We start from the raw sequence: 23498 nt of genomic DNA, 5'->3' as shown, positions 1-23498 counted from the left end.
CTTGAAGAAAGCATCTTTCAGAACTTGCAATAACTCTGCGTGTGTTTCTAGAACACGGCTAATGAGAAACACGCCCGCATTAGGGCTGTAAACTGTCATTTCTAAATTGGAAAAACAAATGAACTGCACAGAGAGAGCTATTGTGCTGCTCCAAGATGCCGCCTCCTAATTAGGTCCTGGAAGTTTTAGAACATTTTCGGATCTTGAACTGCTCCGTCCTTCCTAGATTTAATGATCAGAAGAGCTGAGGGCAACTTTCTCATTGAACTGGGAAGAAGAAGAGGAACAGAGGAGTTAGTTAATTTTTACATTTACAAGCAGGAGCTCGGAAAATAGGAAGAGCAAACCCAGAATTCACTGTAAATTGCTAAAAATTGTAGATGGAAGAGCATCTGATTATGTTTTTGTTTCTGTAGTTACAAATTAAGTATTCTGTAATCCTCCAGAGAAAATTATGAGAATGACACGCCAGTGACTTAAGCCCTAATCTTAAATACTTCATAATTCACATTTTTATTTGACATTGATGGGATCACTTGCAAGAGTAAAGCTTTGTCTGCAATTAAAGCACTGCAAGAATAAAGTTTACAATGGTTTTGTTTTGCCATTGAGTAATTGCAATGATTTACATGTGGTTTAGCTGCATTCAAACACCTATCAGAGAACCCTCTCCCTTCCACTGATAAATTCCTGCAGAATTCCTGCACTTGGAATAATATGAGAACTGTGATCCCATCTGTGACTGCAAATGACAATTGTGGGCACTTTATCAGGTTAATCAGGGATAATCAGAGAGAACATGCACTGGGTGCGACTTGGAAAGACTTCCATGTGGACCTAATGATCCTGCACAGGAAATTCATTAAAAAAATAAGTCCTACTGCTTCCTTTCCATGCCCTGCCACAACAGGAGCCGTGTAAAATGGATTTTCTGAGAGCTTGACTTAGGACAGCTTTACGATCCATCTGAAAGAGCGAGTCAGGCTGTAATTTGCAGACAATGGCCTGTGAGAACATTACATCTGACAAACTGCTCAACTTACTGTAACTTTTTAAATTCTTTTTTTTTTTTTTTTTTTAAATAGAACGTGGAGCCAGGGAAAGATGACAGAGTGACAAGTCTGCAGAAAGGCTCTGTCTGTAGCAGGGGAAGGGACTGTGAGAACTTCTTACTTAACGCCTCGCCATGGATCTCGTTTATGAGCTGCTGCAGACACCCCATGGCATGATGGAGAGGAAGGAACCACTGAGAAATTATCTGTCAGCTGAAAAACCAATTAATACTAACTGCAGTGAGAAAAGAACTGTCTACCCAGATAGAAATTGAGACTGTGAAGTCAGTTACAGATGTCTTTAAGGGATTTTTTTTTTTTTTTTGGCCATTTTCAACTTGAACTTAAACCACAGCTATTGGGGAAAAGCTGCTTCATCTTTTCTTTTTCTGCACCATCAATCCCCCAGCGTTTTCACCACCAGCTTAATGAATTCCAACTATCAAGAGAGCTCATCCGCTATGTAATTTGTCTTTTTTTGTTCCCTTCACTAAACAAGCAGGAAAAATGTTTTTAATTTGCAAGGCTGAATAAATACCTACTGTGTTTGCCAAGACTTTATTGACATTCATGGCTGTCCACAAAGCTGACTGACTTCTCACAGAGATGGTTTATCTCCCCAAGTGAAAAAAAAATAAACCTGCCCGAACAAGAAGATGTTAATCTTCCTTAATAAAATAAATGAAAAGCAGTGGTTCAATAAATAATCCTGTGGCTAGTGAAACCCCTTCATCCAGGATATGGTCCCAGAGCAGATTTTTGTTGACAGCAAGATCACTTAGCACTGGGACACCCTCCAGTGCTCGCTGCTGCCTCTGATGCTGCAGCAGTTCATGTCACCTTCCAGTTGTACCCACACGACTGCCCGTGGGCCACGAAGTTCATTCAAATGATTCTAATTCAAGGGGAAAAAAAGAATAAAATAAAGGGTTTCTTTTCCTGTCTGAGTTATTTTCAGCCATCTGGTTTTCCGCACGGTCAGGGAAGGGATGGCGCTGCATTGCTGCTGGGCTGGAAATGAATGGCTGGGAGTGGGCAGAAACTTATTAAGCTGGCACTAGCAAAAGGCATGAACTGTGGAATTACACCTTGGATAGCATCAAATCCCATCTCTCTTGCTCAGCTGGTCATGAGGAGTTGAGATGAGTTTCAGCCTGCAATGAAACACAGCTCTTGAACTTTCACAAGAAAATCAATACACTGAACTCTGAGGTTCTTACTCAGGTTTTACTTGGGTTTTTGCACAAGGTCCAACTTTCCCCACAGGCCTGAATTTTTCCATTTGAATTTTTTCTTACCGAACAATTTTGTTATCTGATGTTAAATGGGCAACGTGCAAGAAACAATCAAAGCCTCCACAGCTGGAATTTAATGTGATCAGAAGGTCTGCAGTGGCTTGATATGAACAGGTAAGGACAAAAAGCACTTGGGTGATTTGGGAGGAAATTAATGACATGAAAAACCTGAAAAGATTTCCTACACTGATGACAGTACTTCCCGTTCCTTCCTGTGCTTTGTTTAGCTGCACTGAGAAGAGCTATGAAGTAAGAGATCTTGGGAACATCCCTCTGGAACAGCCCTCAAATAAAGACAGTTATTTCCCACTAGTGAAACATCCAATTTATCCATTATGCACACACAATACCTTCTTTTATCTTTTTAATTTCAAAGCTTCTCAAAGCTTCGAACAGGAAAGGTCTGATGGTTACAAGGTATTTATAACAGCTGATACCAAGGAAGGACACAGATGTGCTGTACCTCAGAAAGAACAGCCTCCACCACGTACAACTTTCTCCATGTGCTTCTGGGACAATTCACTACTGACAGGTCTGTCCTCAGAATCTGGAAATAAAAAAAAAAAAACCCAAAAACAAAGCAAAACAAAAAAACAAACACAAAACACAAGAAGCCATATTAGTTCCCTCTGCGTTGTTCTGCAAAGAGATAAACTGAAATACAACTTCAGAATCATTCTTCTCTTCCTCCAGGTTCTTACACAGGCTCTTAGACACGTTATGGCTCCTCACAATCCAAGTTTAATAATGTGAGTGCATTTACGGTCAGAACAGGCAATCACACGGTGTACCACTAACCCCAGCACTAAATACAGGTATCGTGTTCCCCTTGGAAGGAGTAATTTCTGATTAAGAGCTTTAAAATTCATCAAGAGGAATTGCTGCCTCTGTTTCATAACAAAGTATATGTGCAGACACTCCTTGTAAGATATATCCAAACCTCCTGGCAGACTCCTGTGAGGTGCAGTCCACCTGTGCACTGACTCCGTGGCATTCTGAGCCCTCATGCCACGGGGAAATAATTCTCTGTGGAGGCAGAATCCATATACAGCAGGTGCCAGAGAATCACCTGCTGCATGTAGCAATATCCTTGACGTAGAAGTTGCCTCTGATTTACTCTGAACTCTGTTTTGAAACCTCTTCAGGCTGATTTTGGGGATTAGCAGCGGAGGAAATCCTAAAAATACAAAAGCAGGCTTATCGAGCTGGGGAAAGAAAGCAGTAAGATGTTTTTGTGACAAAGGCTTCAGGATATGAATTATGCATCAACCAAAAACTGACTTCAGTTTGGATGGGAGGAGGGAGATTTCTGTGCAACCAAATCCCAGCACAACGGGCACAAGCTGCTCTGCAGGGAATTATTACATGCATCCTGTACAAACATCACCAATTTGAGAACCCCACTCTCCTTTTTTTTTTTTTTTCCCTGAGCATTATTTTGTGCTAATTGTGAGATCTTGAGGTGGAAATGCCCTGCCTCAAATACATAACAACAAATACCTCCTTGGAACCAGTCACCATCCATTTCAGAGAGGGCTACTGAAACCATAAGGAAGCAGGAACAGCCTGGCTTCAGCCTCGCTCTATTTCTGTCCACATTCCCACCCTGTGCCCATCACCATAGCAGCTCTTCTGTCAAACACCAACCTTTGGGGCAACAGAAGTAGGAAAACAGTGGTTTGTTGTTTTTTGTGTTTTTTTTCCCAAAGGGATCAGGATTTGCTGAATACAAGCAGCTGATGTTATATTTTAGCAATTGGACAGGACAGCCATAAGGAACAATGTAATTCCCTGCTGATTGATGAGGTATGTTAATGAAGATATGATAATGATGTAGCCACCCACAAAAAACCTCACTGTTGCTTGTCCATGTCTTTACATTATAAAAAACCACTTTTTTTTTCATTTCTACTGCTGCCTTACATATTTAAAAGCATCTTATTGGGATCTGGGAGAAAAACAGTGACCATTAGGAATGAAAAAAACCCAAAATATTTCTTCAGCTGGAAATAATTCTTCTGACTTAAAGCTTTTGGGATCTAACAGCGATGAGCATCATTTTTAGCAACCACCCTGGCACCGTAGCTGTTATATAAGTTTCAATAGAAGTGCTAATCCCATCCCTGAGCAGAAATGTCCATCACGGAGCACTCCAGAGCTACACACCTACTGCCTGTATCCTCGTGCCATGTGTTGTATCACAGCCACTTCTGTCCCTACAAAGTGAGCTCTTAAAAACCAGGCACCCATTAATGTTGTCGCCTCTCTGCTTATCTCCAGCACAGGATTAATTTATGCTGCTCCACAAATTACCGTGGCAGTCTGTCTGTCAAAGGACCTGGAGAGAACTGCTCTTACATATCTTTTAAAAATAACAATAAACACCGTGAAAACATTTATCACCCTGTAATTTTCGTCTGATATAATACAAACTCAGACTACTTTGGAAGACTCCACGATTACTGAAGAGTAAGGGAAATTAAAATTATCACGCAGGAAAAAAAAAGATAACAATTAAGAAAGATAGGAAATTCAATCAGACCACTTTAAGTTTTAACCCAGCTGAATTCCTACGCCTCACCAACACACTGCAGCGGATCTTTTATCCAAAGACAAATATTCTTTACACCTCCCATCATGGATGACACTGCAAAAAAACCTGAAATCCAAGCCAGAAATATTTTCAGAGTGAAACAAGCCACCTCTGAACCTTTCCTTGTTATGCTAAAGGAGCACAAGAAGGAATGGACAGGGCTCTGAGCAATCTGGTCTAGTGGAAGGTGTCCCTGCCCAGGACAAAGGGTTGGAACGAGATATCTTTAAGGTCCCTTCCAACCCAAACCACTCTGTGATTCTATGAAGCATAAATCAATTTTTTTTTTTTTTAAAGATATCCACTTCCTACATTCTGCTGCTGCACAGTGACAAATGTATGCCAGATACATTTACACTACATATTTCACAGCAGGAAAAATAACCGACGCAGAGATCTTACTCCATCAATGTACTGGAAACAGAAATTATTTACCTTTCAGTTCGCACAGATTTACGAACAGCTTTTCCCTCAACGTGTTCGTCCCTTGGCATGTGCAGGACACCTCCGTGGGATCAGCACCTGGAATTTTTAAAACGGTTTATGTAAATGCGTGTGTGCGCGCTTTTCCACTTTAGCTCCCCCTAAAAATACAAGGAAGTCACATGGTTATGGTAAAGATAAAGATTTTAGGGACTGAGCAATGGCCTGTAAGCTGTGCTAGAGACTGGAAGAGCTGGGAGATGACAGGGATCTTCACTGCATGCTGAGCAAGGATCATCTGGGATCAACTGGTGAGCATCTGGCAGGGCTGGAATCAATTACATCTGCACAACCATGCACAGCTTAAGAGTATTTACTGATCCTTCCTCCTGAACCCCTGTTACTACTCAGTTTGTGCACGTGACTTCTGTTACAGGACAGTCACATCATCAGGAGAAAAGCAGACTGTGTGCTTCAACAATAAACACTGATGCTGGCACACGCCATTGAAATTACAGAGCTAATCAGAGGACAACACAAGGCTCCACATGTTGAACACAGCCAAGCAAGAGATGGGGAAAAAGGGCTGTTGGATTCTGAAAATAATTCTGATTTATGGAATAGTCGTTGCTCTGATCTACAACAGCTATTAAACAGCTGTAGTTGCACTAGGAAAGTGTGTCCCTATCCATCAGGAAAACATAATGCACATATATCCAGTATTTGTGGTCTTATTAGTCTCCCCCCTACAACCAGCTCCACCTGTTGAAGCCACAAACAAGGTCAGCATCTCATAACTGGAGGATTTAAAGCATGGCTGACGTTCTGATTTGCCTTGAGACCTGAGCAACTCAGTTTGTGCAGATTTTGAAGCTACTGTAGCTATATACCTTCCAAGTGATTTCCAAGAAAGGCAAATACTGTAGCAGGGCACAGACCCTGTCATGGACCAAGACACACCAATCTAGAAGCTTCACATAAAACAGAATGAGTTTGGTCTCCAGTTTACTGCCTGAGGCAAGAAACTGAGAACAGACATAAAAGAAGAAAAACTAATAGGAATAATGAGACAATAAAACCTGATATAAAGGCAGATTAACACTCCCAATGGCCTTTCTACTCTGGACTGCATAGACAGACATAGTTTTGAAACAGAGGCTTAAATAAAAAGGTATTTTTGTGGCATTTACAGAGGGCTGGCATGGGTCAAAGCTCCATTCTGTTGACACACCACATGTGTGCAAGCCACACAAACACCTTGGAAGGAAAACAAAATGATGCACAGAGGTGCAGGTCTGGAACTTGAGTGCAGGGGGAGAGAGAGAGAGAGTAATCAAATCCATGTTTGCAAAGAAATCTGGGAAGAGGTAAGATACAGAACATGCACAGAGAGAATGTCATTGTGCACATCAGAAATATGATTAAGAAAGACCACAACTCTCTTGCCCCCAGAATTACAGACATCCAGTCAGGATGGAATCTCGAGCTGGAAATAGGATTGATGCTACTGAAAGTTCAACCAGTGAAAAAGTGGAAGGATGAAGAACTAATTATAAGATCTGGTTATGAAAAAGCAACCAGACAAAGTTTCAAATGAATTCAAGGTGCACATGTCAGTGTAGGACAGAATCACAGAGGGGAACACAAGCCTGCAAATGATTGGTGGAACTTCCTACTTCCAAAAATCTGGCCATTACTAGACCAAGGAACGCTAACTAAACCCAAAGAAACACCAGTTATTTAGTCAATGAGAGATTTCATTCTTTATTCTGCCAGCATTCAAGTTCTCCTGTTTGTAACAGACATATTAAGTTAATTCATCAATGACTAAATGAGTTCAGTTAGTTCATGGCACGTAATTAATTAATTATCCTCTGTTAACAGGCACATCCTAATGTCACTTTGTACTGTTTTGCAAATTCAATTTAATTTATTAGACACGATAAGAAAAAGGGAATTTGAAGGCAGAAAACAAAACTGCAGCCAAGACAGATGCAAAACCTACGGAGATAATGCACAACATAAATACCATCTGGCAGCAAGGTCCCCTCCATGCCCAGCAGGGATGACTGTTCTGCATTAACTGTTTTGTGCTTAGAACAGGTTTGGGATGATGGGTGCAGGAATGTGGCAGCTGCCAGCCCGTGGTGGTGCCCCCACAGCCATTTCCCTGCAGCTGGACTGGGTTCTCAACTCGTACTCCCCCCCGCTTCAGTCCCTCGCAAATAGTTTCGTCAAGAAATTCTTTTTTCACAGAACTACTTTGGATTTCCTTGTGGTTTTAATAGTGGCCAAGGAAATTCACTCAAGATTATCCCCGTAATTCCTTCTGTAGCCACTGTGAAGGTTAAAAGGATTATACAGTCGAAGTGATGACTGGGATAATAAAGTATGTGCTATGTAACGCCAGCTGCACAGGCCTTGACAGAGTGAAGTCTAAGAAAAGACAGAAGTCTTCAAGCACAAAACCTGACAGCTGCTTGAACACGGGGTCCACATACACCTGGCATTCCAAAGTCCAGCTGAAAAGCAGGAGCTGGGAGAGGAGTTTAAACAGGTGTGTGATGGTGTTGTCAGGCAGCACATGCACCAGTGCAAAGGTGGGAGCAGCACCTTTAGTTAGGCTGGATCTGCCTGTCAGACACACCAACTCCTTCAGCAGCCTCCTTTCAGCACAGAGAGGAAACAGCGGAGAAGCTCCCTCAGCCCAGGGCGGGAAATCAGCTGAACCACGATAATGTGAATGGACCACACTTAAACCCTCATTACCACAAAAAATAAGGTAGGCTTCCATCAGTAACAAGCCATGAAATTTTTCTTGTGTAGGTGCAGCCACCACACAGGACAGGAGCTTTGGGAAGGCCAGTCCTGCTGCTGAAGAAGGCAGTGAGACACATCTGTCCGCAGATGGATGCCTGAGGAACATCCCTTTGCCATGAGACTGGGAGGCTGCAGGCATCATCCACATGGCCTGCCTTGGTTCTGAATAAATTTTGGTGGCATTCAGGTGCCTGGAGTCCAGACTGATAAAACTCCCTACTCAGCAGCTGCTGGGACATCAACACATGACACACAGAGCCTGGTATTTCCTGCTGTTCACAGTCGAAGGTGTCCCAACCTGAAGCAAGGGAACCTGCTTCTCACTGAGACTCTGCTGCAATCCATTTAGGCAAAAAGCAGCCTGAACACCACAGAGTCCCCTGAAAGAGCCTAAAATCCATGACAGTCCATGCCAACACCAGAGAACAAGGCTGCACAGGAGAGCTGGTGCTCCTTCACTGGACACGGAAGCACCCACCCACATGGAAAGCAGGAGAGCCCCTTTCTGTGCCTTCTCAGCCTTCAGCTTCACACAGCCCTGGAGAACTGGAGCAGCACAGGTCCAAGACGTGAGGCTGAACATCTCCCTGCATCGGCTGTGCAGCTCCTGAGCTTCCCTGTGTCCCCTGCCACACACACCCCCTCAGAGCAACTGATGCCCAAATCTCGGTCTAATAAGTGCCAAGCAAGTTCCCTCTGGAGTGTCTCCTCTCTGCAGATTATTCTGATTCCCAAATTCCATGACATCCCCACCCCTGCCATCTTCATAATACCACAAGCATCTCCCCAGCCTTTTCAGTCTCATTCTGTCCCATTCTGGTGGAAACTGAGCTCTGCCCTGTCATCCAACACTTTCTCACAGCACATGTAGGAAGTATTTCCTAATTTTGGCTCAAGCAGTTGGGCTCCACACCCAAGGGCAAAAATCCAGCATGGAGACAGAAACTGGGTATCTCTGTGCTCCAGAAAAAATTAAAAACCACCTCAGTACTGGGTATTTCTAAAGAGGGTGTATGTTTCATGTACAGGGGGACTGAGCTAAGCATCATTTTGATCTGAAGCTTAAAATACACAACCTTTCCAGGGCTACTTCTGTATTTCCACGGAAAATTGGTAATATCCTTGAATAAAATGAGTAATTAGAAGAGTTTTTAAAGGACTTACAAGGATAGCAATACAGAAAGAAGGTAGAAGGGATTGGGACTACAGCACAGCACTGCAGTAAGGAAAGGAATGACTATGATTATGTTTGAGGTACTGTAATTTAGGAGAAACTGTAGCAGAACTGTTACAGCAGCTTGCTAATTCTATTACTAATCCTTACATCACACTTCCCAGACTCCTTACGGATTTCCCTCCTAACAGCCTCTGCTTTATCAGCGTTTTTTTGGCAAAAGAAATTACAGTAACTTATGCTACGAGGGAGTAATTGTGTCAGGGGGTTGGTAAGGAATATTCACTTGCATTTCCAGACTGGAGCAGCCCTCTGCTTACTGTGCTCTCTACATCATCAGTCTGAAAGAGCCCTCACCCTGCTTTGAGGGCCATGAAAGTTATATGAGATTTCCAGTTAAGGTGAGGATAATGTGGATCCGGTATGGATGTGACAGGATAGGCTAAACGAGCTAAAATAATTGAAGTCAACATGCAAAAACTGCACTGTACAGATCTGTAAAATACTGTACAGACCTATAAAACAGTACAGACTCAAAGCAAGAAGTCAGACCACAGGAACACAGATTACGACACTGTGAAGATTCATTTATAGCTGTATAATTAAGCCCACACAACAAATACTTATTTTTCTCCTCTTAAATATATCTCCCTCACTTCACATGTAAATATTACTAATAAATTGCCTTGTATCACTGCCCATGGGTACAAAGCCCTTTCTTTGAACACCCCAGTCCCAGATATTTTCAGATGTAAAGGAACGGAAGGGGAGGATTTGCGACAGTGCCCCAATTAAACTTGTATTTTTTCTCCCCAAATCCATGCTACTGCATCCTAAAAGAGAGATGCTGAGCATATCTGCTGCATCACTTCTCTGAATCCCTGCCAGCACTATCTGCTCTCTGAAATCCCCTGTGGAGATTTCCAACACACCGCGAGCCCTGCACAGCTCCGCCTCTGACCCTTCCTGTTTGGGACTCCTGAGCAATGGGCTTTATCTCATTAATTCAGTGTTTTTTAGGAAACTACTTTTTCCTGCCAGTTTTTAAACCCAGAGGAATTTTCTAGATGTGCAGTGACAGCGCATGAGTAATAGCTCCCTCATTAAACTACCAGGGAGTCATAAAACAAAACAAATTGTTCAGCTTCCCAGTGTTTTTCCGATTTGCTTTCCCTTTCCAAGCCCTGTAGTGCTCACAAACATCCAAACTATCTAAGTGACGTCATTTCTAGTCAGAAGTCTTAAAGGAAACAACACGTCCTCTGCCTGTTGCTCAGTACTCTGCTATTCTTGCAAGTCATTTATTTGTGCCCCAGAGTAGTTTCAAGTCGTTTTATTTTTTATATAAAAGACCCAGCTGTGCCCACATGAAACATATACCTCCAAAATCTGACATCAAAAGCTCATCTGGCATGAGAGAAGGAGCTGTGTCACGTTTGCTGCTGCTGGTAACAGGTTCTTTATCCCATTTTGAAACCTGGGAGTCACAACTATACAATATATGGAACAGGGATTCAAGGAATAGCCACAATTTCTACAGTGGTTTGTGAGAATGAGAGACAAGACCTCAGTCTCCTGTGTTTCTGTTCAGGATGAAGAACAAGATACAAGAACAAGACACCAAACTCAACCCTGGCAGGTGAACATGTTTGAGAATGTTTGTATTTGATATATAATTTGGTAAGAGTTACAGAAGTGGTAACACAACTACCACGGTTTTCAGAACGATCCTTTAAGATGCACTTGTAATTTTCATGGTACAGATAGCAAAGGAAGGACTCAGTAAAGTCAAAGGTGACCCGAGTTCAGTGTTTTTACTGAAAAATGTGGATTACTTCAAGAAAACTTCCACTCCTTCTGCCTGAACAAAATGTGGGAGCCACAGAATGAAAACCATTTCAGACAGCCTGAACATCTCACACCACTGAGATTTTAATTCCATCTTTTAATGAGCAGCAGAAAGCAAAGGAATGAGATAAACTGGGAGCTCCAGACCACAGTTCCCAACACATCTGGCAGTGGTGAGGAGACCCATCACATGTACCAAGCCCAATGACCTTGCAGATTTCTCCATGACTAGAAAACCAACCAGATGGATGCCTATTCCCTTTTAGATGGAACTGCTGGTACCCTGTGCTCAGTCTATCTCCAAGTCAGTGGTTTTGCTGCTGAGGAAAAATCTGCTGCTGAGGAAAAATCTGCAGCTTTAAATACCCATCTGAGACAGACAGAAGAGCTGATTCAAGTCAGGGAGAAACTGTTTGAGCAAAAGGTGAGCAGAGACCCCAGGCCAGAGCCTCAGGGATGTTCAAGAACCTCACTGCTAATGATTTCACTATGAGTTAGGTATTCAAACACCCCTAAGGACACAGGCTGTCAGAATTTGCCTCTTTACACTGCTTTATAATTGGCAACAAAGGTGGGAACAACTTGCCAGCTTTGCTTGTCAGATCATCCTTACGACAGTGTGCGGAGGTACCGATGAGAAAAGGGGATTTCGTCAGGACTGAAATACATTGCAGACACCGTGGCAGATGGCACTGGGTGAACTGAAATGCAATTGAAAAGTTCAGGGTATTTTAGAGAGGGTTCATTTAAGATGAAACGAGCTAACAGCTTAAGAAATACAAAATAGTGAAGAGAGACAAAAACGTACTCCATCCTTCTCCTGACGTGCAGAGAAGCTCAATGAACTGAAATGATTGTAAATATTTTGGCATTTACATTATGGCCATAATTAGAAACTGACTCGTCCTGATGCACTGGCACGTGCACAGACATACAGCAGCCCCCACTATCCTGCATGGTCTGCAGTCCAAAGGGTGAGGAAATCTCTCTTGGCATCTGGTTAAATGAAAAGCACGAGTGAAGGAGGGACCTCACAAGAACAAGCTGAACCCAAGACTGACAAAGGGTTAAGAAATTAAGTCTTTGGATAGATAACCTAAACACCCAAGCTTATTGGATAAATTATTATGAAAGAGAAAGAATAAACCCCTGAATCTTCAGCTGTCCTCTGCAAAAGAGTCCATCACCTCTCCCCAAAGTCTTTGGTACCGGTGCTGTTAGAGATGTTACTGGAATGGGCGCATCCCAGGTCTGAGACTCTGCTGATCCCCTGCTCCTGAGACACAACTCAGCCCTGCAGTTCAACATTTCACAGACAAGCCTGCTACTGAGGCAGAGCTTGGACAGCATTCCCAAAGCCACAGGGCCCATCAGGCCTGCGGATAACTCCTCATTAAAAGAAGCAACAAGAAACAAAACCCCAACCTCTTTTCCAGGCGGTGAATGACACCAGCATGAGACTGACAACTTTCAGGATGAGGTCACCTCCGCTTCCCTTCAGAAATGAAGCTGGCAAGTACAATTAACAATAATTAAAAACTCCTTTCACAAAGGGACACTACACTTTTATTATCTCTGTTGAAGCCCAATCAAAAGCATCACAATGGGCTTGTTGATTTTTTTTTTTTTTAAAAAGCAAGACACGATAAAAGACAGAAAGAAACTGGCAATTAAGAACAGAAACCCTATTTTCTTAGGTGGCGTAGCATTTTGGCTCAAAATACCTATTATCCCCCACTTCCCTAGAAGAACAACTCAGTACTTACTAGTTAGCTATGGCAAAACATAACAAAAAATTCTGATTTACAAAGAAAAAGCAGCTTAATGGGTAAATAAACTGCACAGAGTTTGAGCTGCACAAACACATTAAGTTCCTTTGTATACCAGTTTACTATTAATAAAAAAAAAAAAAAATATCAAGAGACAAACCCCATCCATGCATTCTGCTGCAATAATAATTTTATAAACTCTTTAAAATGTTTTTAATTATGCTGTGGACACTGAAGGTCTCACTGTTCTTTATCAGGGAAGGTACTTTGCTATCAGTGTCTCTCCCCAGGCCTGCCAGATCAGATTTACCAGCAGAGCTTTAGGGTGCAGATTAAACCTTGGCAACTGGCTTTCACCCAGAAACTCGAGTGCTTAAATCACTCCTAAGTGTGATTACTTCTGAAAGGTTTAGTGTTATAACCCCGCAGTGACCCTGCTGCTGTGCAGCGCACACCAGGCTCCTGAGCCATCTGAGCAGCATCAGGCACACGGGTCCCGCTCTCCCGGGAAGCTCGGGTGAGTGACTTCCCCAATATGGAGCGTATTTTAGGACAGCAGGGAGTGAGAAATGAGGGGGTTAAGTGGAAAGCACGCAGGAATGGAGGAGGGTGAGCCGTGCAGCAGGTGGTTTGGCAGCAGGAAGCCCACCTGCCCGCCGGACGAGGAGCGGTGCCAGCCCACAGCCCGGAACAGCGGCGGGGCCGACGGAAGGGAAGGAAATGCAGGGTCTTAGGCAAGAGGTTGCCTCAGTTTGAGCACATCAGCAGTTAAAGTATGGTTTACCAATGGCCTGAGTCCACAAATCCCCACTGGCACCAAGGGCTGTGACTCTAGAGGCCAAGGACCGTGGGCCAAGGAAGGATGATGTGGCACAAGCCCATCACCCTGTCACCGCCGCTTCACAGACAAGGGCTGAGCGTAAACAGGGAAGTCACGTGGCATCCGCAGTGTCATGTAGTGACTTCCTGCAACATCTCTCGTGCCACAGAGTGTCTGCAAAAATGGGGAACCTCCAAGCACCTCCTATCACCAGCGCCCATCTCTGCCATCCTCCGTGACTCAGGAATCCGTTCTGGATGCTGCCGCGCATTCCCACTTCCTTTCCCTGCAGTGCACAGAACAGAAACGAAGCTGAGTGCTGACACAGTAAGTAGATTGATTGCAGTCATTTTGCTTTTTTGGACCGAGTCCCAATTTCAGTCTGATCTGGTTCTCAGATAGGAGGTTGTACATTGTCACGGCGTTTGTAAGAGCGGTTGCTACACTGATTCCACGAGATAGGCGAGGCTCTGCATCTGCATATCAGAAAGGCTGATCGTGTACGCTGCAGATGCATCAAATTTTCTCAGAATAATAAACTGGAGACACACTGAAAACACTATGGAAATCATCTGATGGGCCTCTTCCAAACACGCTGATATAAATACAGGTCGAATTTGCGAAGAGTGTTCAAATTCGCAGCGTTATGTTTTGAAAGCAATTTGAAAAGCAAAGATTTTAGAAAACAAGCCTGGGAGACAGCAGATTTGGACTGGTTTGTCCTACTGCTACACCACTGACCGTGGATCATGCCAGGGAAAAACTCAACTTTTAATCAACTACTCAAATAATAGGTGAAATTTTCCCAATGCTCAGCATCCAGAAGATGTCACCACAAGCTGGAATTGAGCACACAGGTACTGTCTGCTGCCTGGCACGTTGAAGATCATGTTTTTTAAAGGATGGTTATACACTTAAAAAGGAGATTTATTAATCACAAGCAGCTCCTGTATACTGTAAACCCAACATTTCACTGTCTCTTTTCTTCAAACACCATTTTGTTACTTGAATTCAAGAAAGAATGTAGCCTTGCTAAAACACACTTTCTGACAGGAATTCACACCTATGATATCACTATGATTTGTTCTGCACATTTATTTTAGACCAAAAACCTTAAAGCTTCCAGACATCTCCAGAAGGACAGGAGGAAGAAGGTCTTCAGACACCTCACTATGTGTCAGTTGCTCAGCATTTTTTTCTAGTAAATGAACCATAACTTTTTTAAGCAGACAAGTTGCCTGTCACAAATATATTGTTTCTACCAGACTGAGCAAGACAGACAAACGGTGAAAACTTACTTCTGGTGGTAAATAACTTTGAACTATTTTTCAGACCAGAAGTGCAAATCAGGAAGTCCATGCATAGCCTCCACCACAAAGGACATTAATATGTAAAAAGGGTGCTGTGAGTTTTAATACCAAGGTGTGTGACGTATCTTCCAGACTGGAACCATTAGAAAAATGTTATTACACACACATATTTTTAGTATTAGGCAAATGAGACATCTTGGAAGCAGCCCCGGTCTTAGGGCAACGATCACAACTGAAATGCACAGCTGACCATAGGGAATAAATAAAAAAATATTCACACAAAACCACAGAATCACAAGGGATGGGTGATGTATTTTTTACCACCTTCCTTGCCCTACCCCCTCGCAACATTTTAAATGGTTTCATCATGTTTAAAAAAACAAAAAAGAAACCCAAACATAAAAAAAAAAATCTTATTTCTTGAAGCTGTCTGGTTGTTTTCCTACAGTCACTATCTCAGCATTACAAAGCCAATACAGCCATGAGCTGCTGCTTTCTGGTTTACTGAGATCAAGGGAGTGGTTCCCTTCACTTTCTCTTGAGCAACAAACAGACAACCTCTGGGTATTGAAAGAATTAGAAGATGGTATCTCCAGAAATAAAATCTATTTTGTAACAGCAGGAAACAAGATAATATGTACAGACTTCAGGCAGACCTTTTAACAGCCTTCCATTACCTAAAGGGACTCCAAGAGAGCTGGAGAAGGACTTTGGACAAGGGGGCTGGAGTGACAGGACAAGGGGGAATGGCCTTAAGCTGAATGAGGGTAGAATTAAGATGAGATATTAGGAAGAAATTCTTTACTGTAAGGGTGGGGAGGCCCTGGCACAGGTTGTCCCAGAGAAGCTGTGGCTGCCCCATCCCTGGAAGTGTCCAAGGCCAGGGTGGACGGGGCTCAGAGCAACCTGGACTAGTGGAAGGTGTCCCTGCCCCTGGCAGGGGGTTGGGACTGGAAGATATTTGGGTCCCTTCCAAACCAGACCATTCTATGATTCTGTGCCTTCAGCCAGCCTGTATCAATGTTGTGTTTTAAAACAGAAGTCGAAGGGTTCAGAGCTCTCCGGGGTAAAGTGAAACAAGCCAAGCCAAAGGGATGCATTTCTCATCAACACATCTTTAATCATGTTGTTCAAAACTTTATCCACAGCATCTAAAATAAACTGCTCTCTTGTGCAATCCCAACCCTTGAAAAAGTTAGCAACCTCCACTCCTGTAGTAGCTTCCTGCACCTGCCCCTACAGGTAATAAAGGATTAGAAGGATCAGAATTGAAATGTTTAATAAATTTTGTGGGTTTTTTCTGCTTGGCAAGAAGCTAATTTCTTATTCTTAACATGAAAGGAGTGGCGGGGGGGGCAGGGGGAGCAGGGAAAAAAGGAAAGAAAAACAACCTAATGAAAAGGAAGTACACACCCATATGGAAAAAAAAATGGCCAAAGACGGAGCAAACTCACTGCAAATGCTGCACGACTGTGTCACCAACAAAAACAAGCTATTAATTAACCAGATGGAAACTTCAAGGTTTTCATTCCTGTGTACTCTCAGAATCTGTCTACGCTTCCATGGAGGTCTCATGTTGCTCTCATCATCGTTGTGATAAGTTTTGGTATCAAGAGTAAGAGTAAACAAACTTCTAGTTAGGAATGCAACTGTAAAGATTTCACCCCCGTCCCTGCAAACCCACAGATGGCAACTGAGAGCAGAGTTTTTTGACACAGCAGTCACAATTCCTGCAGCTCCCAAAGCACGTGTAAACACTACCAGGATCTCTGCTTATGTAAGGAATGCAAATCTGGGGCTCTCTGACAGAGATCTACAACCCAACAGGTTTGTATTAAAACATACCCACACGTTCCTCTGGATTTTGTTGTGCACAGTTACTATGGCATCTGAACACCAGCAAGAGGTTTGCTCTGTTTTAATGGTATGAAACACCTGCCTAAGTACAGCAAATTGTTTCTGGATTTGTCTCAGATTAAAAAAAAAAAAAAAAATGAGTAAACACTGACTACTGCACGAGCTGGCTTGGCTGCAGTTCCAAGCTTTATGGGAAATTTAGTTTGCAACAGGTGACCACGTCCAAGATGAGGAAGATTTCGCGAAGATGCTCCAAGGGCTGGAGCACCTCTTGTATGGGGAAAGGCCAAGAGAGCTGGGGGTGTTCAGCCTGGGGAACAGAAGGCTCTGGGTAGACCTTAGAGCCTAAAGGGGCTCCAAGAGAGTTGGAGAAGGACTTTGGACAAAGGCATGGAATGACAGGACAAAGAGGAATAGCTTTACACTCAAGGTAAGTGTATTTCAGGTATTAGGAAGAAATACTTTATTGTGAGGGTGGCGATGAAAAAATGCAGGGATTGGTCTCTAGGAGGACTTCCCAGCACAACACTTCATGTCAAGTTATTCCTTAGTAAATAAACATCTTTCTGGCAGCTAAGGTAAGGCCTATCATTTCCTGCAGCCATTCATCTCTCTCTGGGCTTCAAAAGGACCCGCTCTATTACAATAAATATTGAAAATGTACTGTGCACAACTTAATATAACTTAACAGGAGAGCAGAGCCCTTACCTTGAACATCAGCCTGACTCTACCTGGTTACAGAGAGGTCACAGCAGGCGCTGTAACTCTGCCCTAGTAATTACAAACAGGTCTGGATTAGTCATGGTGAACTATGTCCAGCCTTACAGCAGTTATAGTAAAAGTTCCTAATAAAAGCCTCGTCAGTCAGGGCCTCATAATGATTTAAAGTTAATTTACCTTCCCATCTCATTCACTAAAATGAAAGGAACTTCAAGTTTGGGACACGTCTTTATGCTGATGCATTGCAGGTTTGTAATTCCAGCACATCCCTCATCTTCGTTCCTTCTGTTTGTCAGGTAACTCTTTCCTCCTGCAGCTCTTGGGTCATTTCAGCTCCTGGGAATGCCCACTACAAACTGCAATGATCCAGACAGACTAAAAGTCTATGCCATGCTTCACCTGCCTTCTCCGTGACTTTGAGCCAAAAAAACCTGCAAATAATAATCATGGCCTTGCACATGCAGCCAGCTGACCAAGGGGAGGATTACTGTTTGCTGCATGCCCAGACACAGTGAAGTTCAGGCAGAAAAAACCACGTGCCATCCGAACCAGCTCCAAAGCAAGAGTGGAGGGTCTGTGTGCCCACCCGCACACCCCACAGTCCCTGTGGCAGCACTGCCTGTTCCTCCCTCCGCATGTCTCGAGGAGAGTGGCTGTTCCCAGTCCTTCAGGTATCCTCAGAGAGACGGCCCGTAGCGCTACTCCAACTTTTCACTACGTACCTACCCATGTACTCACCCCCTCCTACCTCCTCTCTCACTTGCCAGTCTAATTACCCGCCCACTCACACTTTCCCTTACTCACTCCGTAACCCACCCATTTATTTACATGTTTCTCATTCATCTCCCCGTTTGGTTACACAACCTGAGCTTCAAACACCCTCAAAATCCACTCACCAAGAGTAACTTTGCCTCCCGTGATCCGCCCATCCTCGCCTCTCTTATCAACATCCCTACCCTGGCATCCAGCTTCCCAGAGTCTGAAGGGAAGGACAGCTTACTGCTCCATGTTCCCCATGTCCATGAGGACACGTTCTCCACGCCAAATCTCTGCTAACTCTCTCCTGCCATCCCTCCTGGATGAGCCAAATGCTTTCTCCCAACACAGGGAGGGTGGATGGTTGGGAGAAGGATTGGGCAGAGCAGGTGCTGGTCCTGCCTCTCCCAGATCCAGGCGCGCTGTGTCTCCAGCAGGCACCCAACACATACCCACCCTGCCAAAATCCTGGGTTTGGAGGCTTCCAACCCAAGCCCATCATCCTCTGGGATACTCTGAAAGGAAGAACAGAGGTAATCCTTCCAGAACCAGTGGAGAGCTGGGGTAAAGGTGCTGGATTGTGACCAGAGGGCAGCTCTGAAGGGACTGGCTCAGCGTGGCAATGCACCAGCTCACACCAACCACCCAAGCTCTCTCTCATGGGGTGACAGCAAAAAAAAAAAAAAAAAAAAAAAAAAAGCTCCTTTGTCCTTTTTATAGCCCCTGAGTGTTTGTTTGGAGGGGATACTGATCTGGCTTTTACGGGCCAAGACTTTCGAGACAGCCCTGCTTGGGCACCAGAAGCTTCTGGTAGTGAAGACCGAGCCCTGAGGAAGAAACAACAAACAAGCAAACCCCAAATCCCACAGAAACAAATAAAACTATAAAAAGAAACAATAGTTACGGAGTGGAGAATGTGAATGGAAGGCTGGGATGGGGGGTGGGGAAGACTCCAGTAACTACACTCACTGCAACTTCCACTATTTCTGCCACTAATAGAACACTGATTTTTTTCAGTGTCCCTGCAATGCCCTCTGCAGACTTGCCTGCAAGCATCACTTCCCCCCAGTTTAAATGCCGCAACAGAGCTGAAAATCATTTAAATTATATCTCCTCCATATAAAAACATTTTCATTTCCAATTCAAATTGGCCTTTTCAGGTAATTTTCAACAATTTCTCAAATGACACCAGAACAGACAACTCTTATACTACAATAAAATATGCGTCTGAGAGATTATACTATTAGCAGTTCAGTTTAAAACCTATCTTCAATCAGTAGAATTTTCCCAAATCCTGAAAAACTGAACATGAAGCACTTAAGATAAGTGATACATTTAATATTCAAGAGCACATAATACCATTCCACTCATATTTACGGGTTGTTAACACCACGTAGAGAATTAGTGAGATATGAGAATGTGGACTTGAAATAACGCAGTGAAATAAAGAAATGGAAAAATCTAGGGCAAATATTAGGCAAAGAAAAATCTCGCCATCAAACTTTGTGGAAAAGATTCCAGAAGATCGAAGTGGAAGGCCAAGTTCTTAGAGTATCTCTAGCCATAAACTGCAGGGAGAATAAAACCACCCAAAACTACGCAGCAGAAAACATGTACTGGCAAGAGGATGGTCTGGATGATCTAATGCACTTTCCATCTCTAACATCTCTGATTCTGTAATTCCGTAGGAGCTCTTAACAGAGGCCTGGCCAACTTCTGCAGCAACTCAATCATCTGATTAGTGTGTGGTAATCAAACTGTTCCATTAAAAGCAGGCCCTTGTAGCTGGGTGTTGCAGCCAGTGGTGCCAGCAGAGAGCCTGATGTGACTGGCAGCCGTGCAGTAATAATGACAGGGTTGTGGGGAGCTCTCCTAAAACAGGCAAAACAGAATTTAAGTAATTAAAGAGACAATCATCATCTTTCCTGCAAAGTGCCCGGGGTGAACTTTTGACAGTGGATTTGATAACGCAGAGTTCAACTCTGTCAATTTATGCATGCAAATAACCTCGCTCATACGTGCGAGCGAGCGCTGGGGTGGTTGGATCTATATTATACGGCACTTTTAACTATTTACTCTTGATTTGTGTGCTGAGAAAATCTCCCCTTAGGGTAAAATACCAGATTGTTCCTCAGATCACGTGCTTGTTTTGCTATTTTCAAGTTGTTAGGTAAGCACACACGCAGAGGGAAGAAAGCGCAGAGGGACACACGGCACGAGCACACCTCTGATGTTTAAAGCACGCTGACTGAGAAAAAATGGACTGTAACAATAAGAAGTTGGAACATAAAGATTGAGAGAAAAATGCAAAAGAAGAGGAAAAAACTCCAAAGCAGGGAAGTAAAAAGCAGAGGCATGCAGGAAGATAATCCTCTCCAACATGCTGAACTGTCCTGTGCCTGCTGGAAGCTGACTGCCCAAAGCATCACTGCCCTGAAACCTACTGTAGGGAAAGGGGTTTGGCTGTGTTTTTGCCCTTCTGTTTCCCCTGGGCAATTAAAATTCTGCCCTGAGTCTGATTATGTGTGACTTATGGGATTATAAACAAAGGCAAATTTGGGGGAAAGTATGAGCAGAAGAACAGTTTGTGGTGCTGTCTGGAAAAGTGACAGTTTGGTAATGCCATGAGCCTATCAGGCTCTATAAAGTTTATTTCTCTAGCATTTACTTACACCAGTAAGATTTAAGGTTTAGACAGAACATCAGGAAGAAACTTTTGATTGTGAGGGTGGTGAGGTCCTGGCACAGGTTGCCCAGAGAAACTGTGGCTGCCCCATCCCTGGAAGTGTTCAAGGCCAGGGTGGATGGAGCTCTGAGCAACCTGGTCTAGTTGAAGGTGTCCCTGCCCATGTCAGGGGACTGGAACGAGATGATCTTTGAGGTCCCTTCCAACTCAAACCATTCTGGGATTCTATGATCAATGACTGGAAACTTTAGTAAGAGATGAACTCCTCTTTGCTCCCACACAGTATCATTGACCCTATTCTTTAGTACTTTGACTCTGGACAGAAAACAGAAATAAAAAGGAGTGCATGGACTACTCATGAACTAAAATCCAGATACCAAAGGAAAACAGGAAAGACTTAAAAATCAACAGACTGCTTGTTTTGGAGAGCAAGGTTAAATTAGCTCTTCCTAGAGCTCCACTGTGATGAAGAGACAGGGGAGGTGAGGTTTCCTGAACAGGCTGAACTGAACTTCATGCAGGTGTCACTGCAAGTGACAGTCTCACCTCCTCCTTTGCTTCTGGCCATGAGTTCCTGCTACCTCCCCATCAGCACTAGCAGCCAAACCATGAGATGGAGCAGTTCTCACTTCTCAAAAGAAAAGAAACAGAAAAGAAAAATTCTCTTTTGCAAACCAGATCAGCAAAACTGAGCTGACTCACCCCAAGGCCACGTGGTCATCAGCGGTGACCAAGGAAGAAGATGACCCTGAAACCACATGTGAAACCTGCAGAGCAGGTACACTCTGCTCACACTAAAATATCAACGGCAAAACGACATCCAGCAACCACTGCAACCTAAAACCATGTCCACAAAAGACAATACTGTCACCTCTAAACGGTAACCCCATGGGTAAGAGCTCACCTGGGAAGTTGGGCATTTTTCCCAGGGCTGGGCACTTTTTCCTCCTGCAGATCCCACCTCCTACAAAGTCCTTGAACCAGGAGACCTGAAGCAGAGCATGGGCTGAGGCTGCTTTCTGCCCTCCCCCTGGAGCTGGGCCAGCTCACAGAGGAATTCAAAACTCACAGAGCCATAATGAGAAAGCCCTGGAGGGCAAGTATGACTCCATGGGAAAGAGACTCCCAGGAGAAGGGGGTAGAGCCCTATATTCTGGTCTCTTCTCCAGGAACTGCTCATGCCTACTGCACTGAAGATGAGATCAAATGTATACATAGCTCCTTTTATACTAAATCGTCAAAAATACATCCTATGAGTTATGCAAACACACCTAAGAGCCAGTGAGAGCTCTGCCCTAACAGGAGAGCAGCATATTCCTACCCGTATTCTTGGAAGTATTTTCATATTTGGTGGATAAAAGCAAATCAAAGAGCAAAGCTGAGATCTTCCCAGTTATGACTCACTTCTGCCAACCTCGTATTTTGGCAATAGAACTGCACATACACTCTCACCCGAGCCTGTAACAACAGGTCATGCAGGGAATTTCTGCAGCCGCCTGGGTTCTTAAAGATACAACCCAGGTGCCCAAACTTGGTTAGAAGTGAAAACTGCCTGCTAATGTCCATTTACTGCATCAGGGAATCCTTGAAGTCCCAGCATGGGATGGGCAGCACTGCCTAGAGGTGTCCCAGTTTGGCTGCAGACATTCATCCCGTTCCAGATGCCCCATCCCTGCAAGAGTTCAAGGTTGGATGGAGCTCTGAGCAACCTGGTCTAGTGGAAGATGTCCCTGTCCATGGCAAGGCGTTGGAACTGGATGGGCTTTAAGGTCCCTTCCAACCCAAACCACTCTGGGATTCTCTGATTACCACTCCAGTGGAGCGATGGAAGAGGAAGCGCTCCTCGCTCCTCTCCTTCCAGGTCCAATTTTGAGCTCGCCATTTCCCACGCAAACTTCAGCTGCAAGCTCTGCACTCGGATAGCTACGGGCCATAAAAAAATAAACCTGAAAAGATTTACAAAACAAACAACTGCCTGTGAACTCCCACAAGGGAATCCCTCAGATATCAGTACAAATCAACGCTATCAAAACACTGCTCAGACCCAAAACGTCAAGTGCCGTGTTGGTTTAGTACGAGACATCACACAACAAACCTGTGCATCCAATTTTGGACTGTGTTAAGTTTTTCCTTACATGAAATTTGTGGCTTGTGTTTCAAAAGCTGCTATATAAAATAAAGACTTCTTGTTACTGTTGTTGATTTTTGTTTGTTTGCTTCATTTGAAAAAAAAAATCAAGACTTTCACTAACTAATGTAATAAACAATACTCTGCTTCTGCAACAAAATTATGTTAAAACTGCCTCCACGTGCTGCCTTTTTTTTTTGGCTCAAGATAATAACAAAAGGCATGGAAAAATGTCACCTTCACAACA

The 23498-nt window shown here is 43.7% G+C and overlaps 1 long non-coding RNA gene across 2 annotated transcripts in view; it reads right to left on the bottom strand.

Moving 5' to 3' along the window:
* Nucleotides 1-2265: 2265 nt before the first annotated feature.
* LOC126644576 (uncharacterized) overlaps nucleotides 2266-23498 on the bottom strand; it is a 114948-nt gene continuing 93715 nt past the window's right edge. For both annotated transcript variants that reach the window (XR_007629955.1, XR_007629954.1), the window contains exons 5-6: nucleotides 5376-5462; nucleotides 2266-2894 (exon numbers count right to left, since the gene is read on the bottom strand). This is a non-coding gene — a long non-coding RNA (uncharacterized LOC126644576). The remainder of the gene's footprint in view (nucleotides 2895-5375; nucleotides 5463-23498) is intronic.

The sequence above is a fragment of the Myiozetetes cayanensis genome, unplaced genomic scaffold (genome assembly GCF_022539395.1).
Source record: "Myiozetetes cayanensis isolate MyiCay16 unplaced genomic scaffold, myiCay2020 scf3, whole genome shotgun sequence".
Classification (NCBI taxonomy): Eukaryota; Metazoa; Chordata; class Aves; order Passeriformes; family Tyrannidae; genus Myiozetetes; species Myiozetetes cayanensis.
The sequence above is the reverse complement of the archived record's forward strand: the minus strand, read 5'-3'. Positions and strand labels throughout refer to the sequence as shown.